Here is a 16,764-nt window from a genome sequence, read left to right on the forward strand (position 1 = left end):
CCACAAATGATCCCCTAATAGTCCCGAAATTACCCTGATGGGATCCCGGACGGATCCCGAAAACCATCCAGAAATGATGCCGGAAGAGCCCCCAAATGATCCCGAAAAAGTCCCCAAATGACCCCGACGATATCCCGGACGGATCCCGAAAACCATCCAGAAATGATGCCGGAAGAGCCCCCAAATGATCCCGAAAAAGTCCCCAAATGACCCCGACGAGAACCCGCACGGATCCCGAAAACCATCCAGAAATGATGCCGGAAGAGCCCCAAATGATCCCGAAAAAGTCCCCAAATGACCCCGACATACTCCAGAAAAGGTTCCGAAATGGCTCCGAGGGAATCAACGACGGATCCCGAAAACCATCCAGAAATTATCCCGGAAGGGTCCAAAAACTATCCCGGAAAAGTAACAAAAAATCCCGAAATGGCTCCTACGGCATCCGGGACGGATCCAGAAATGATCTAGGAAGGGTCCCCAAATGATCCCAAAAGTGGTCCCGAAATGACCCTGATGGATCCGGCAAACCATCAAGAAATTATGTCGGAAGGGTCCCCAAGTGATCCCGAAATAAAACAGAAAAAGTCACGAAACGACCCCTAGAGGATCCCCAAATGATCCCGTATTAGCCCCGAAAAAGTCCCAAAATGACCCTGACGGGATCCCGAAAGGATTCCGAAAACAATACAGAAATTATGCCGGAAAGGTCCTCAACTGATCCCCCAATAGTCCCGAAATGACCGTGACGGGATCCCGACAACTATCCAGAAATGATGCCGAAAGGGTCCGCCAATGATCCCGTATTAGTCGAAAAAAAGTCCCGAAAGGACCATGACGGGATCCCGGACGAATCCCAAAAACCATCCAGAAATGATGCCGGTAGGTATCCCAAATGATCTCGAAATAGTCCCGAAATGACTTCGTCGGCATCCCGGACGGATCCCGAAAATTATCCAGAAATGATGCCGGAAAGGTTCCCAAATGATCCCCTAATAGTCCCGAAATTACCCTAATGGGATCCCGAACGGATCCCGAAAACCATCCAGAAATGATGCCGAAAGGGTTCCCAAATGATCCCGTATTATTCGCAAAAAAGTCCCGAAATGACCCCGACGGAATCCCGGACGGATCCCGAAAACCATCCAGAAATGATGCCGAAAGGGTTCCCAAATGATCCCGTATTAGTCGCGAAAAAGTCCCGAAATGACCCCGACGGGATCCAGGACGGATCCCGAACACCATCCAGAAATGATGCCGGATGAGCCCCAAAATTATCCCGAAAAAGTCCCCAAATGACCCCGACGAGATCCCGAACGGATCCCGAAAACCATCCAGAAATGATGCCGGAAGAGCCCCCAAATGATACCGAAAAAGTCCCCAAATTACCCCGACGATATCCCGGACGGATCCCGAAAACCATCCAGAAATGAAGCCGGAAGAGCCCTCAAATGATCCCGAAAAAGTCCCCATATGACCCCGACGAGATCCCGCACGGATCCCGAACACCATCCAGAAATGATGCCGGAAGGGTCCCCAAATGATCGCGAAATAGTCCCGAAATGATTCCGGAATAGTCCCGAAAATGTTCCAAAATAACCCCGACGGGATCCCGGACGGATCCCGTAAACTATACAGAAATGATCCCGGAAGGGTCCCAAAATGATCCCGAAATAGTCCCAAAAAGTCCCGAAATTACCCCGGCGTAATCCCGGACCGATCCCGAAAACCATCCAGAAATGATCCCGGAAGGGTCTCGATATGACCCTTACGGGATTACAAATAAGGTGAAGCTAATTATAAAACCATGTTAATAAGGCAGCAGGCGCATTGGAGCGAATAAAAAGTTACATAGAAACATACAGGTAAAGCTAATAAAAGCGTGCTAATAAAAACAATTGATGGAGGGCGGATGGCGGGAGTAGAGGAGAGGACCACTGATCGTTCCTCCAAAATTGTCTAGATCTCGTTCTGAATGTACCAGATACCAAAAACTATTGATTTAGGAGAAAATTTAGATTGAGTTATAACAATTTATGGATTTTACACCAGAGGGGGAGATAAAGGGGGGCGGGCGGAGGGTGTCACTGCTTACTTTGTAAGCCCTCGACTTATTTGACCCCTTGAGTCTGTGATATTGGTGAAGGCCAGTATACGTAAAGTTATAATGTGTAAAAATTATGAAAAATAATTTCTCGAAGGGTCTTGGGACCCCCACCCCTCTTTCCATGTTCGAAAAAAATTTCGCTAGTAGACTACTGTCTGTGTCCCAAATTTCATCAAAATCCGTGTAGCCATTCTGGCGTGATTCAGTCGCAAAGACGAAAAAATATAATAATTAAATTATAACTGTTCCTAGGGGGCGGAGACCACGCCCCTTTTGAAAAATATATAGCTAGTAGATCCTTCTAGACTATTGGCTATATGTGTGCAAAATTTCATCCACATCGGTCCAGCCGTTCTTGCGTTATTGAGTCACAAAGACAAACGTCTGGACAAACATCCAAACATCCAAACATCCAAACATCCAAACATCCAAACATCCAAACATCCAAACATCCAAACATCTAAACATCCAAACATCCAAACATCTTAACATCCAAACTTTCCCATTTATAATATATATTAGATATTAGATATTAGATTGTTCATGTTTCGTTTTAAAAAGTTTGGAAATATAGGCACTTTTATGGCTAAATAAAGGATAGTTTCAGGATTATTTTCGGGATCATTTCATCACAAGATTTTGGTGGGTGTTTGATGCTCAATCACGCTAGAACGGCTGAATGAATTCGGATAAAATTCAGTACACCAATGGCTAAACTCTGGAAGCATCTATAGATCAACATTTCGTCATATGGTGAGAGGCTTAAGGGATTTTAGATGAGCGCGCACTATCACCAGCCTTGCCTTAAAACGTGCAATATATTTGACCTAGACTTTTTATATTCAGCTGAACAGAGCTCACAGAGTATATTAGTTTTGTTCGCATAACGGTAATCCGTAACGGCATAAAATAATTGAGATAAATATAGACTTCTGTATATCAAAATGATCTGGGCGAAAAAATAAATTCCTTTAGCCATGTCCGCCCGTCCTTCCGTCCGTCCGTCTGTAAACACGATAAATTGAGTAAATTTTGAAGTATCTTAATGAAAATTGGTATGTAAGTTCCTGGACACTCATCTCAGATCGCTATTTAAAATGAACGAAATCGGACTATAACACACCCACTTTTTCGAAATCGAAAAACCGAAAAAGTGCGATAATTCATTTCGAAAGACGGATAAAGCGATGAAACTTGGTAGATGGGTTGACCTTATGACGCAGAATAGAAAATTAGTAAAATTTTGGACAATGGGCGTGGCACCTCCCACTTTTAAAAGAAGTTAATTTAAAAGTTTGCAAGCTGTAATTTGGATTCGTTGAAGATATCATGATGAAATTTGGCAGGAACGTTACTCCTATTACTATATGCACGCTTAATAAAAATTAGCAAAATCGGAGAAGGACCACGCCCACTTTTAAAAAAAAAATTGTTTAAGTAAAATTTTAACAAAAAATTTAATATCTTTACAGTATATAAGTAAATTATGTCAACATTCAACTCCAGTAATGATATGGTGCAACAAAATACAAAAATAAAAGAAACTTTCAAAATGGGCGTGGATCGCCCTTTTTCATTTAATCTGTCTAGAATACTTTTAATGCCATAAGTCGAACAAAAATTTACCAATCCTTGTGAAACTTGGTAGGGGCATAGATTCTATGACGATAACTGTTTTGGCGAAATCGGTTGAAGCCACACCCAGTTTTTATACACAGTCGACCGTCTGTCCTTCCGCTCGGCCGTTAAAACGATAAGTTGAGAAAAATCGATATATCTTTACTAAACTTAGTTCACGTACTTTTCTGAAATCACTTTATCTTGGTATTTAAAAATAGGCGAAGTCCGACTATGACCACGCCCACTTTCTCGATATCGAAAATTTCGAAAAACCAAAAAAATGCCATAATTCTATACCAAATACGTAAAAAAGGATGAAACATGGTAATTGGATTGGTTTTTTGACGCAAAATATAACTTTAGAAAAAAACTTTGTAAAATGGGTGTGACACCTACCATATTTTAAGCAGAAGAAAATGAAAAGTCTGCAGGACGAAATCAAAAACGCTTGGAATCATGACAGGAATACTGTTCGTGGTATTACATATATAAATAAATTAGCGGTACCCGACAGATGATGTTCTGGGTCCCCCTGGTCCACATTTTGGTCGATATCGCGAGAACGCCTTCACATATACATCTAAGGGCCACTCGCTTTTAAAACCCTCATTTATACCTTTAATTTGATATCCATATCGTACAAACACATTTAGAGTCACCCCTGGCCCACCCTAATGGCGATATCTCGAAAAGGCGTCCACCTATAGACCTAATGCCCACTCCCTCTTAAAATGCTCAGTAACACCTTTCGTTTGATACCCATATCGTACAAACATTCTAGAGTCACCCCTGGCCCACCCTAATGGCGATATCTCGAAAAGGCGTCCACCTATAGACCTAATGTCCACTCCCTCTTAAAATGCTCAGTAACACCTTTCGTTTGATACCCATATCGTACAAACATTCTTGAGCCACCCTTGGCCACCCTAATCGCGATATCTCGAAAAGGCGTCCACCTATAGACCTAATGCCCTATCCCTCTTAAAATGCTCAGTAACACCTTTCGTTTGATACCCATATCGTAGAAACATTCTAGAGTCACCCCTGACCCACCCTAATGGCGATATCTCGAAAAGGCGTCCACCTATAGACCTAATGCCCACTCCCTCTTAAAATGCTCAGTAACACCTTTCGTTTGATACCCATATCGTACAAACATTCTAGAGTCACCCTTGGTCCACGTTTATGGCGATATCTCGAAAAGGCGTCCACCTATAGAACTAAGGATTACTCCCTTTTAAAATACTCATTACCACCTTTCATTTGATACCCATATCGTACAAACACATTCTAGAGTTACCCTGGCGCACCCTAATGGCGATATCTCGAAAAGGCGTCCACCTATAGACCTAATGCCCACTCCCTCTTAAAATGCTCAGTAACACCTTTCGTTTGACACCCATATCGATATCCCGAAAACGCTTTCACATATATGTACAACTAGGGGCCACTCACTTTTAAAACCCTCATTAATACCTTCCATTTGATACCCATGTCATACAAACAGATTCCAGGGTTACCCTAGGTTAATTTTCCTACATGGTAATTTTCCATTATTTTATCTGCAAAGCTCTCAGATGAGATAATCAGATATGTAATGTTCGGTTACACCCGAACTTAGCCTTCCTTACTTGTTAATGACCATGTTATATTTTCATTACATCTCTACTCCAGACTCATTCTTTTTTGCTTTTTCTTTGTCCATGGCTGTATATAATTGTGCTCCTGGATTCCAGTACTCCAGTTCTAAGATATTTGTAAATCTTACTTTATAACCGTTTCTCTGTTGTTATTGTTACTCTGTTAACATGCTCCCACATTACGACGATGGTTTTCTGCGTCCATTGTGGCATTAAACCAGTTTGACCCTTTCATTAGTTAAAAAAAAAAATTTACTTTACTGGCGGTTGCAAGTACACACACACATATAAACATTAATACAGCCATATATACAAGCCACAAAAAGGGAGCACCCATAACGAAATATGCATGCAAAAGTCTATATATGTAGATATGTATATATTTTGTTTATAGTTAGTCGACATACATATATTAATTCACAAATGAGCCAGGTGCACAATAGACCGAGGTCTCACACACATACACACATTACACAATTGCACAAATATATGTACATAAATAAATTAACTAAAGAAATTCCATTGGTATTATAAGTATTAATAAATAATAAATTCATTTCTCCAACTTTTTACATTTAATTATACACTCAGCTGCGCGTGCCCAAATAACGATAAGAGCTTAGTTCAACGACGACTCAAAGAGGACTGGTTGGCTAGTTGCTCAGTTGAAGATCACAACATACTCACACAAGTGCTCCCTTCATCATGGGAGACAACATAAAAGAATTGCGCGTAAGAAGCCGGAGAAAATTCCACATATATGTATTTTCATTATTTTCTTTAACAGCAATTCTTTATTTTCTTACTCTTCAATGGCTTCTCTTGTTGGTGGCAAGAAAACAAAACAAAAACTAGTTTACTTGTCGAACTCATGGTGAGAGCACCCATTGAACATATGTACATGTGCTCAAACAAGGAGGGGATGGTACCGATGCCAAAAATAAGAATGTACCAGCAGATCAGTTGATTAAATGAATGCGAACTGATGTCAAAGGTAATTTCAGATTAGTAATAATAGATCTTACAGAATACCAAAATCACAAAAATTTTCGCTAAGAAGTTATAGAATTTCCCTACAGGAAACCTCCTTCGACCCGTAATCTACCATATTTTCAATTTCTTCAATATGACTTATAATTAATTTATAGAGATTTTTTTACTTAAATAATAATTAAACTGTAGTACAAATAACCCTACCACGTGTAATTAATTAATTACGGAGTTAATCAAAATTAGTTGTTGTTGTTGTTGTAGCAATGCTCGCCCCACACAATAGCCGCGACCGATCACAAATTGTCATCAATATCCTCTAACGGGAGTCCAAGGAAACTTGCCGTTTCAACAGGGGTGGACCATAAGGAAAGGGGTGTTAGAGGCGTTGGTTCCACATTACAATTGAAGAGATGGTTGGTGTCATGTGGGGACACATTGCAAGCGGGGCATACATTTTGTATGCCGGGGTTGATTCTGGATAGGTAAGAGTTTAACCTGTTACAGTATCCAGAACGAAGTTGAGCAAGAGTGACACGCGTTTCCCTGGGGAGTATGCGTTCCTCTTCCGCAAGTTTTGGATAATTTTCGTTAAGTACTGGATTCACCGGGCAATTCCCGGCATAAAGGTCCGACGCCTGTTTATGGAGTTCACCAAGGACCTGCTTGTGTTTTTTCACTTCATACGGCTGGGTTCTCTGGTGCCGTATTTCCTCAAAATGCTTACGGAGATAACTCCTTAAGCCCCTAGGCGGTGCTGGTTCATCAATCAGATGTCTGTTGGGATGCCCAGGTTTCTGGGTATTCAACAGGAACTGTTTGGTCAGCATCTCATTTCTCTCCCTGATGGGGAGTATTCTCGCCTCATTATGCAGATGGTGTTCTGGGGACATAAGAAGACAGCCCGTGGCGATTCTGAGAGCAGTATTTTGGCAGGCCTGTAGTTTCTTCCAGTGGGTGCTTTTTAGGCTTGGCGACCATATGGGTGACGCGTAGCACGTAATCGGCTGGCTAATTGCTTTGTATGTAGTCATGAGCGTTTCTTTATCTTTTCCCCAAGTACTGCCAAAATTAGTCTTGATTATTTGTGCCTTTACGTAACTCACTTATTTCTTGATTAACTGAATTCAAAATTTTTTGAATTCCAATTAATTTATTTAACAAGTTATGCATTAAATTTTTTGCTCAAAATATATATTTTTCGAAAAAAATTCATATTTTATTGGACGAAAAGTTAAAATTAATATATTTTTTGGTAATCAATTAATCGCACGGTTCTATTAAAAATAATCAATAAATATTTTAGCTATCGGTTAATTCTGCAATCATACAATTTACTAGCAGTGTCGACAATCGCTATCTTGTCCTAAATTTCTGTCTTCTCACCTTTTCTCATCCCATTCTTCTCCCACTTTCTCTCTACCTCTCTTCAATTTCTCCAAATTTATATTTATACTTCTTACTTTTCGTCGGCATCGTCGACCCTCCCGAACCATAAATACATATTTTTCGAATGCAGCGCTCCTTGGTCCGCTTTCTAGCAAAGCAGTATTCTTAAGGTTATTCTGAGCCAATCAAAAATCAAGCTTTAATCACGGAATTAAGAAGAGATATCTCTTAGCGTATCTTTACAAATTTAGAAAAAGCGACATGTATCCGAAAATCGAACTCACATAAATCCAAAAATATCTGATCTTGGTATACGGTGAAATGAATTTAATTTATACTGGGCCTGAACCGTGCAGACACGAGTATAGCGACATGCTGATGATGTACAACCGCACAGGGCGACGAGAGCCGCATGAAAAAATGTTTGTCCGGACACCGAGTACTACAGCGAAACAACGCGGCTGAGGGAATTCGTAGCTAGGGGAAACCTAGTCCAAGGACTGATAAAGACAGAACACGGAGTATGGTCCCGTAGTAGATAAGAGTCCCATGGAGAGCTTTTCGACGCATATTGTCCACCGGGAGATGATGCAGGAGAGCCAGCAGACAATACTTCGACCACGGATCAGGTAGTCCAAGGCTTGGTGACTGATACCAAGATCGAATGGGCGGTGAAGACTTTTTCCATGATTGCGGATGGTATACTCCCTGGCAAACTACAAATATCAAGTAGAGCAATTGTAGAATAGCTTAACATAATATTCAACGGTTGCATGAGACTGAATCATGAACCCAATTCTTGGAGAGCAACTCGTGTCAATAAGCTTAACATTATTTCGCTTCAAAACCTTTAAGAGGCTCTAGATGTGTATATGAAGTACAACATGAAGAAAAAACTGTTCTCCAAAACACAACATGCGTACATCAAAGGCAACGTACTGCATAGGGTGGTTATAAACATAGAAAAATATAAGGAGTACGCCTTATCCGTTGTCTTATATATTGCCGGGGCTTTAACAATGTCTAAACAGACGATCATGGAGTGTCTTAAGTACATTGATGTACATCCAGCCCTAACCAAATGGATCGGCTGTATGCTTAATTGCAGCAAGATTACTTCTTAGTGGGGTCAACTGTATACGCTGGTCATCAACCAACTGCCCAGGCGGTTTGTTGGGGGACTCGTCAAACTTACGGCACTTTGCTACTCAACATTAGCCTTGGTTAGATAATCCCAGTTTGTATGTCTTCCTTTTTAAAGGTCCTCCCTGAGCGTCATCTGTAGGCAACATTCATTAAAGCTCTTACAACTCTATCTTGTCTTACACCAACGCGTAGAGGTTCATAAATGTATCGAAGAACTTGCATGTCAAATACATCCGCATCCTTCTTATTGGCGCTGTTTATATACGGGAACTCGATCTCGGAAACAAATTGATTTTTTCCGATAGCAAGGCGAGAGGCTGGCGCGGCAAAGCATCGGCTACCGAGCTGCCTATACCATCCCGTTTTCGTCGAGAATTGTTTTCGGCTATTTATAAACCATGTATGAACAACGATATTTGATGTTATCAGCGTCCAGGCTGCTGAACAATTCAGCAGGATATAAGTGGCTTGTAGAGGTGTGGTTTTAGCTTTCCGAAGAAAGCGGCAAGTTGCTTCAGTATTATCTTATGGCGCTAAGGTTAGGTTAGGTTAGGTTAGAGGTTAGGTCAGGCCACACGAGCTTAGAGTGGTAGCAGGATTCAAGATTGTTTCATCTCAAACCCGCTTCCCTAAGGAAAATCCCTTTCAAAATGAGCTTACAGGTAGCGAGCAGCATGCTCACTCCCTTCCAGGACGACGAAAGCGGAACGGATGTGCCCCCTCTTGCAAGTTCGTCAGTCATCTCATTGTCGGGTATATTCGAGTGTTCAGGCACCCACACCAGACGAAGTTTGCTCCGCGATCTCGTTAAGAGATTAACGGCACTTCTCTAATGTCCTGGACTTACATGTGACCGATCCAAGCGCTTTTAGTGCAGCCTGGCGCTATGATTTCACAACACTAAAATACGACACTAATACACTCTATTTCCTCTTTACCTAAACAGTTTCTAAAGAGGGCACTTATTGGTATATGCCATCGAAGCATCTTGCACTACAGATTTGTTTTCTTTGAGAAAATTACGTTACTATAGAAGTCCAACGTAATATATACAAAAAGAAGTCCAACGTAATATATTCAAAAACTTATATTTCCTTCATTTAAACATTGGCCCCACCCTTGATCGGAGCCTTACTACGTCCCTGTGCGCACACAAACAAACTCGTGCAGCATGCGTGTGATCGGCTTTAATCTCTGCTTGGCATCACTACCTTGACTACATTGATTTTCTTCTTCTTTGTTTAATGAGCATGAGGCAGGTACGTAACTGGATAATGAAAGTAGCGGGGTTATGAAATTGCTTACTATGCAATAATGCTTGCATACAACGAAAAATACAAACTCAGTTGTTCAGGCATGAATGGGCATAGAATTGAGATTGCTTTTTGTTTTTTTGGTGCATAAAAAAAAGGAATTTTTATATGACAACTGGAAATCTATTCGCGCATCCACCAGCTATGATGCGATTATTTCTTAAACGTATAGGTTATTCGACCTCGATGCACTGCGACCTTTATTTAGATCCATTGTGCCTTTTAGCCTATTACTGTAAGTGGCTGCTTTTAATGTACTTATGTACCTCCTCAGGCTTTTTACTCCATATCCCGAAAGTATTAACAGTCACGCCACCTATATATTTTGACCACCTAACCCGGATGGCTGAGCTCAGGCCAAGGGGGTCACTGCCGGCAAACAGTGAACGGCCTATTAATTTAGGTTAGCTGCGGATACCCAAATAAGCAGCCCCTGACCAAGAGCGGCTGGCGAGGAAGGTTTGGCTTAAAAGGCCCCATGCACCCCCAGTGACGGTGCGAGTAGATGCCGCCCGTAATTTAAGCATCCACAACCCACATCGAGGCTGCACCGAGGGAATACCTACCCAAGATAGTGAGGCAACTACGCGGCGAGGGATACACATTAGAGGTTTATGCCGATCACTTTATCGGCGGCGGCGGCGTACGCAGGTGTTCTTACTTTAAAAGTCTTGATTTTTCTATTTAAAAAAATAATATTTAGGAAAGGTTTTGTTTGTATGTATCTAAGGTTATCAACGTGTTGGCCAAAGATCCGTGGTTTTTGCCTCAAGATCTCGCAGACCGTTCAAAAATGTTCAGGCGTAGCTCCTTGTGGAGGGATTGTCCCTCGTTCACTTACTCCGGAGAGACTTCGAACCTAACCCCGGTCTTTGGAATTGGTACTGCTGCGTCTGCAGAAAAGAAATATATATATATATAATATGCACACTTTTGTCTGTATATCTTGTGCAAAGCGTAGTTTCACCTAGTGTTAACTCCTAATAATCGTCGCGAACACAATTTCTTTAAATCATGTGTGGCTTCTTGGCGGCCACGCACAAAGGCGACTTACGGTTGCTATTAATGGTCTATTAATACTCTGGCACAGGGCGCCTTCAGTTTTTTCGGCTGTTTTAAGAGCTACAATTCCCGATGTGCGAACAGTACCAATCCCGAATACCAGTCGCTACCACGCTTCCTAACCCTCACACCATATGCCAGCACAGAAGCTACAGGACTGCGGCTTCTATCTCATACCTTCGTCGACGTCACTTTCCTAGAAGCTCTAGGTGTAGCTCCGAAGACTTTACAACGGATCCTTTTGTCGCGCTTTGCTGCCGAGCTGCACCAGAGAAACACCTTGAAACGTTAGGGAGTGAATATTCGGCCAAAGATGCCGCCCTCGAAATCATAAGTAGTCTAAGTGGATGTCATTGCGTAATGGGTGAAAATCGTATAATCCTCGGCGCATCTACATAATTAAAATTTTACAAGGACCCTTGATAAAATTTGTAAAATTTAGATCAAAGTTTGCAGACGTTTGTGTTCACAACATTGATTTCAATAGTCTTCGTTAAATCAAAACGATATTTTTTTGAAAGTCGACCGATTTTAACTTAAAGATGTTAACTGCTGTTTTCTGGCCTTATGATATAAGAGCCCATTATGGATGACCGCGTACCTTCAGTTTTCAAACTAGTTCGACTGTCCACTACGTTAGGGTAGTAGCACACACGGTCATTAGTTCGACTGTCTTGAGAAAGCTTTTGCTTCACCACTTTGAGTGTTCTTGCGAAAGACAAAGCCTCACCAATATATGTGCCTACGTATTCACATTTGTAAAAGGAGCCGTAACGTGTAGGTGATATTTAAACTTGGTTGATAGGCTATAATCAATGTGATTCACTCCAAGGGACTAGTTTTGGATGGGGCCGCCAACTTTAGGAAATGTCAAACCGGGAGACTTGGGTGTTGAAGGATGAAATGTGAAAATCAAAATTTACATTTCAGACGCTTTGTATAGTTTCGCAAATGAACAACAGATGTTTGAAACCCAGACTGAGCCCAGTAAGGTTTTAATTAAGGTATACTGGAATAACGATTTGGATATGTTTGCTAAGGGCTGGCGAGTGTGACATTCGGAAATCTTAGTACACGGCTTGACACCACGTCAAAACGACTTTCCGGCTAATGTGACATTCGTCTCCGTCCCGTTAAAATCTTGGCAGGCCTTGGGGTACATTCGAAGTCCATAACCATTAAGTTGGTGGTGCAGGTTCGGTCGAGATTCTCCCGATTAACGCTGATCTGGTTCTGAACGCAGTTTTCATAAGGAACTGCGTCAACCGTCACGTGGCCTCCCTGCCTTCGCGTAGATAACCACGGGATCATTCAAGGTGACTGTACATCCGGACTAAGATCAAATAAATGAGTAACCAAAATAAAAATAAAAATCCAAATAGGGAAGGTACGTACAACCCATTTATGGGACGAAAGCTACCTCGTTCCCCAGAAGGACCTGGTCTATCGGCCGTAGGTCAAAATATTTCATCGCACACGGGGACAAAACCAAAAGGAGCGGAAGCCAACGGTAGGAAAGAAGCTTCTCCGGCTATTACTCCAAGGGCAAGACAAGAGAAGGCTAAAACAGGCACTCCTTCATTAAGTGACCTCATTAAGAAGGCCTCAGGAGGGATCGAAAACAAGATGACCAGGCTAGGGAGCTCAATTGATGATCTGTTTGAGTTTTTAAAGGGCGTAATAATATACACGCTGAAATTAAGCGCTTAGCCCCCATAATCAAGGCATTGTACATAGAGTCCGCGCTGGAGGTAAAGGACCTAAAGAAGAAAATAATTTCGAATGATACGGCTAAGGATGGAAGCTCGTCACCCCCAGGAAAGAGACCGAGGAAGAATTCGACAAGGGAAAATCAAGTAGCCAATCCCACGGTCTCAGCCAGGGACATTACGTCAAGACATGAGGAGAGTCACAAGCGAGTAAAATCGCAAGAGTCACTGAACCAGAAAAAGGTCGAAAGGACAGAAGACGCCACAACTCAAAAGTCGGGAGAGTGGCAGGTAGCCAAACCCAAAAAGGCGATCAGGAAGAAAATGATTAAAGCCAGGCCGGATGCAATCATAATTTCGAAGGCTGGAGATGCTACGTATGCTGACATACTGCGAAAAGTGAGGAGATGCGATAAACTAAAAGCCCTAGGAGGTGATGTCAAAAATATTAGAAGCAGGCCCGACGAGAGGGAGGGGGAATGGGGGGATTCCCCCGGACCCGGAGTTTCTCAGGGGATCCGCGATTTAGAGGTACTAAGACATTTTTTTTTTTTTTAATTCAGGAGAGTTTTTAGTTGTTCCATGTGTAAATTTTAAGCCGAATTTCAAAAGCAACGAATATTGATAATGATTTTTTGCCTGGGCCTGAGGAGACAATAAAAATGTCAAACAAAAATATATGTTGACATGAATCCGAAATCGTAAAGTTTTCGTGGTGACACTGATGAAGGTTCATCTCCAAAAAGTCTTCCAACAATACCACCAACTCTGCATCAAAGACCAGATTATTTAAACGACTTCGATATCGGTACCGTGAATAATGAGTTTTTGCGATCTGAAGAAGTCAACGAAATAATTCGTCAAGGTCATCAAAAATGTCCTGTTATTTTTCCACGTGATTGCCACAGAATCTTGCCAAATGGAGAGAAAGTAGAGCGCGACTGGTTAGTGTGGAGTGCCAGTAGCAATGCTTTTTATTGCCTACCATGTCGTCTATGAGGCACCAATACTTTAAATCGACCTAAAATTTGTTCTGCGGATATTCGAAATTCCAGGTATGGAAGAAGCTATACGATAAACTGCCATCACACAAAAATACTAAAGATCTCACTAAATGTTATATTCAATGGCGATCTTTACAAAATCTAATTCAAAAGGAGGCTACAATTGATACACTTATCAATGACCAGCTAATCACTGAAACTCAAAAGTGGAAAAAAATTTTATATAGAATTTTGGACACTATTTTATTTTTGGGTGAAAGAGGCCTAGCCTTCAAAGGCGAAAGTATATATCTTGGTGAACGAAACGATGAACATTTTTTGGGCATCTAAGATCTCATAAGCCAATATGATCCGCTACTTAGAGATCATTTGGAGGAAGTTAGGATTTCACAGCAGCAGCACAAACGTTTACAAGTTCACTATCTTTCCCCAGACATTCAGAACGAGTTTATAGAAATTTGTGCAAAGCACGTGAGGGAAACTATATTAGATCAAGGCAAGAAAGCCAAGTATTTTGCTATTATCGTTGATGCTATGTCTGATGCTAGTCATGTTGACTACGTTCATTTTGCGCTAACTCCATTTCAATTCGAAAGCAACAAATTTTACAATTGAAGAATGGTTTTTGGCTTTCGTGAATTGTACTTGGGAATTTGACAAAAAACTGGTCAGAAAATCGCTGATCTAATTTGCCATACATGATTGAAGATTGTCGGGTACGATAACGGCGCCAATATGAAAGGAGATAACAACGGAGCACTACGTTAGGTTAGGTTAGGTGGTAGCTGCCCTGATAAGGAAAGCTCACTTGGACAACACGAAGGTCCGTTGTGATACCACATACACCAAAAATAATGCTGACTTAGATCTAGCTACTTAGAGAATCGTTTGGTAGTACCGATAAAGCTCCAAATGATACCGATCTCAACTTTGGATAAATCCTCGGGAGATCTAATTGAGTCGCGACCGAAGACTTTCGCCTAGTTCTGGCAAAAGCTGGACAATCAAGCATAAAGTGATTTGGTGATTCCACCTCTTCATCCTCCATACAGCTGCAGCAGGATGGAGTTTCCAGTATATTGAGAAGAACCGCATTGATACCCATGGACAGTGCCCTGTCAAAACCCCAACGACCATTGATAGGTGAGCCTTAGCGAACCCACTTATTTCAGCAGACCTCCTGCCATCCACTTTTGGCCAGAAAAATCTTGCTACCCTGTACGACGTGGTGTCCGCCTAACGTTTGCTGAGCTGACTCGAGGCCCAGCTATGGAGGAGCAATCCACAGGTGGACAGCGGAATCCCGAAATCGCTGTGGCCCGGGACCCAGATAATCTTAATTGAAAAATAATTCGATGTAATGGCAAGCGAGGCCAGGCACTTCCAGAACACCCTCGATCGCACTGTAGTTGAGCCCAAGGCCTTGATAGCCGCTCGGCTATCAGAGTAGATGTTAAATTCCCTAACCGTAGTAGGAGCACTACGTCACATTCTCGAAAAAAACTCGAATGCTGATTACTCGCCTTGCGCAACCCACAGTCTCAATTTATGTAGTGTTGATGCTGCAGAATGTTGTACGGCTGCAATTACTTTCTTCGGAGTTGTACAAAAATGTTTTACTAATTTGAGCAGCACTTCACAACGATGGGACATCCTCAAAAAAATGTACCGAGCTCTCTTCATAGTCTTTCAGCCAAAGGCCAAATTTGACTACGCAAGCATACGGCGATGTTACCGGCATTCTCATCGCCCTCTCCCTCTCTGATCTGGAACTTATGAAAATTATAAAAGTTTGTTTTAATTACATATAAAATTTTAAAATTTTAGCTTTTCGTCCTAATCGCCCCCTCCCAAATCGTGATGGATCCGCAATGAGACGTCATTAATTCAAGTTAATCAAATGTAATAGTGGATTTTTTATAGGGGCCCGCAAATTGCTTAGTCCCGGGCCCGGATTTCCTCTCTCCGGCCCTGATTAGAAGAACGGCAAAAGGAGATTTGTTGATGCAGCTTAAAAGAGCCCAAGAGGGAAAAACAAGCACGTACCAAGCGGAGATTGAAGCAGTGCTAAAGGAGTCAGCGAAGGTCACAGCAAAATCTCAAATGATCACGCTACAGTTCAGAGACCTCGATGAAATAATTACGCCGGATGAGATTTGTGATGCGATCCATCAGCAATGTAGGATAGAACGGCCTGATTCAAATGCCATAAAAAGTTTACGTACAGGGTACAGCGGTACAAAACCGGCACTTGTAAGCCTTACAGCGGATGATGCTAAAGATGTCCTAAAGGCGCAAAGAATAAGAGTAGGATGGGTATCTTGTCGATTTAGAGAGGTGAAACAGGAGAGATACTGTTATAGGTGCTGGGCCTATGGACATATAGCCCAGAAGTGCAAACAGAGATAGGTCAAAACTTTGCAGGAAATGCGGTCAGGAGGGACACAAGGCCGCGCACTGCTCTAGCGAATCGAAATGTGCGTTATGTGGGGGAGATCATTCGGCAGGCAGTTTTAGATGCCCACAACGTGAAGGAAGCAGCCAGATTGTCCTATGAGATTGTTGCAACTCAATTTAAACCACTGTGAAGCGACCCAAGACCTCTTATCCCAAACAATGTTTGAAGGAGGATTTGACTTAGCGGTACTCTCTGAGCCATACAATGCCCGACCAGCCACCTTCATACAGGCCACTTTGTATGTTGGATTCAATAGGAAAGATTCTCGAAAGCCCAGGTGGCTTGTCAAATAGTCAGTTTGCATTTCGAAAATCGAGATCCACGATAGA

At 42.0% G+C, this 16,764-nt stretch overlaps 1 protein-coding gene across 5 annotated transcripts in view; it reads right to left on the minus strand.

Moving 5' to 3' along the window:
* Nucleotides 1–6,177, minus strand: part of LOC137252403 (uncharacterized) — a 55,943-nt gene extending 49,766 nt beyond the window's left edge. For 3 of the 5 annotated variants that reach the window (XM_067788042.1, XM_067788037.1, XM_067788041.1), the window contains exons 1-2: nucleotides 5,938–5,994; nucleotides 5,493–5,592 (exon numbers count right to left, since the gene is read on the minus strand). The gene's annotated coding sequence lies outside the window, so the exon portion shown is untranslated. Of the gene's footprint in view, nucleotides 1–5,492; nucleotides 5,593–5,937; nucleotides 5,995–6,051 lie in introns of those variants that run through there. The other 2 variants (XM_067788040.1, XM_067788039.1) reach the window with 2 other exon arrangements.
* Nucleotides 6,178–16,764: the final 10,587 nt, after the last annotated feature.

The sequence above is a fragment of the Eurosta solidaginis genome, chromosome 5, assembly GCF_040869045.1.
Source record: "Eurosta solidaginis isolate ZX-2024a chromosome 5, ASM4086904v1, whole genome shotgun sequence".
Lineage (NCBI taxonomy): Eukaryota > Metazoa > Arthropoda > Insecta > Diptera > Tephritidae > Eurosta > Eurosta solidaginis.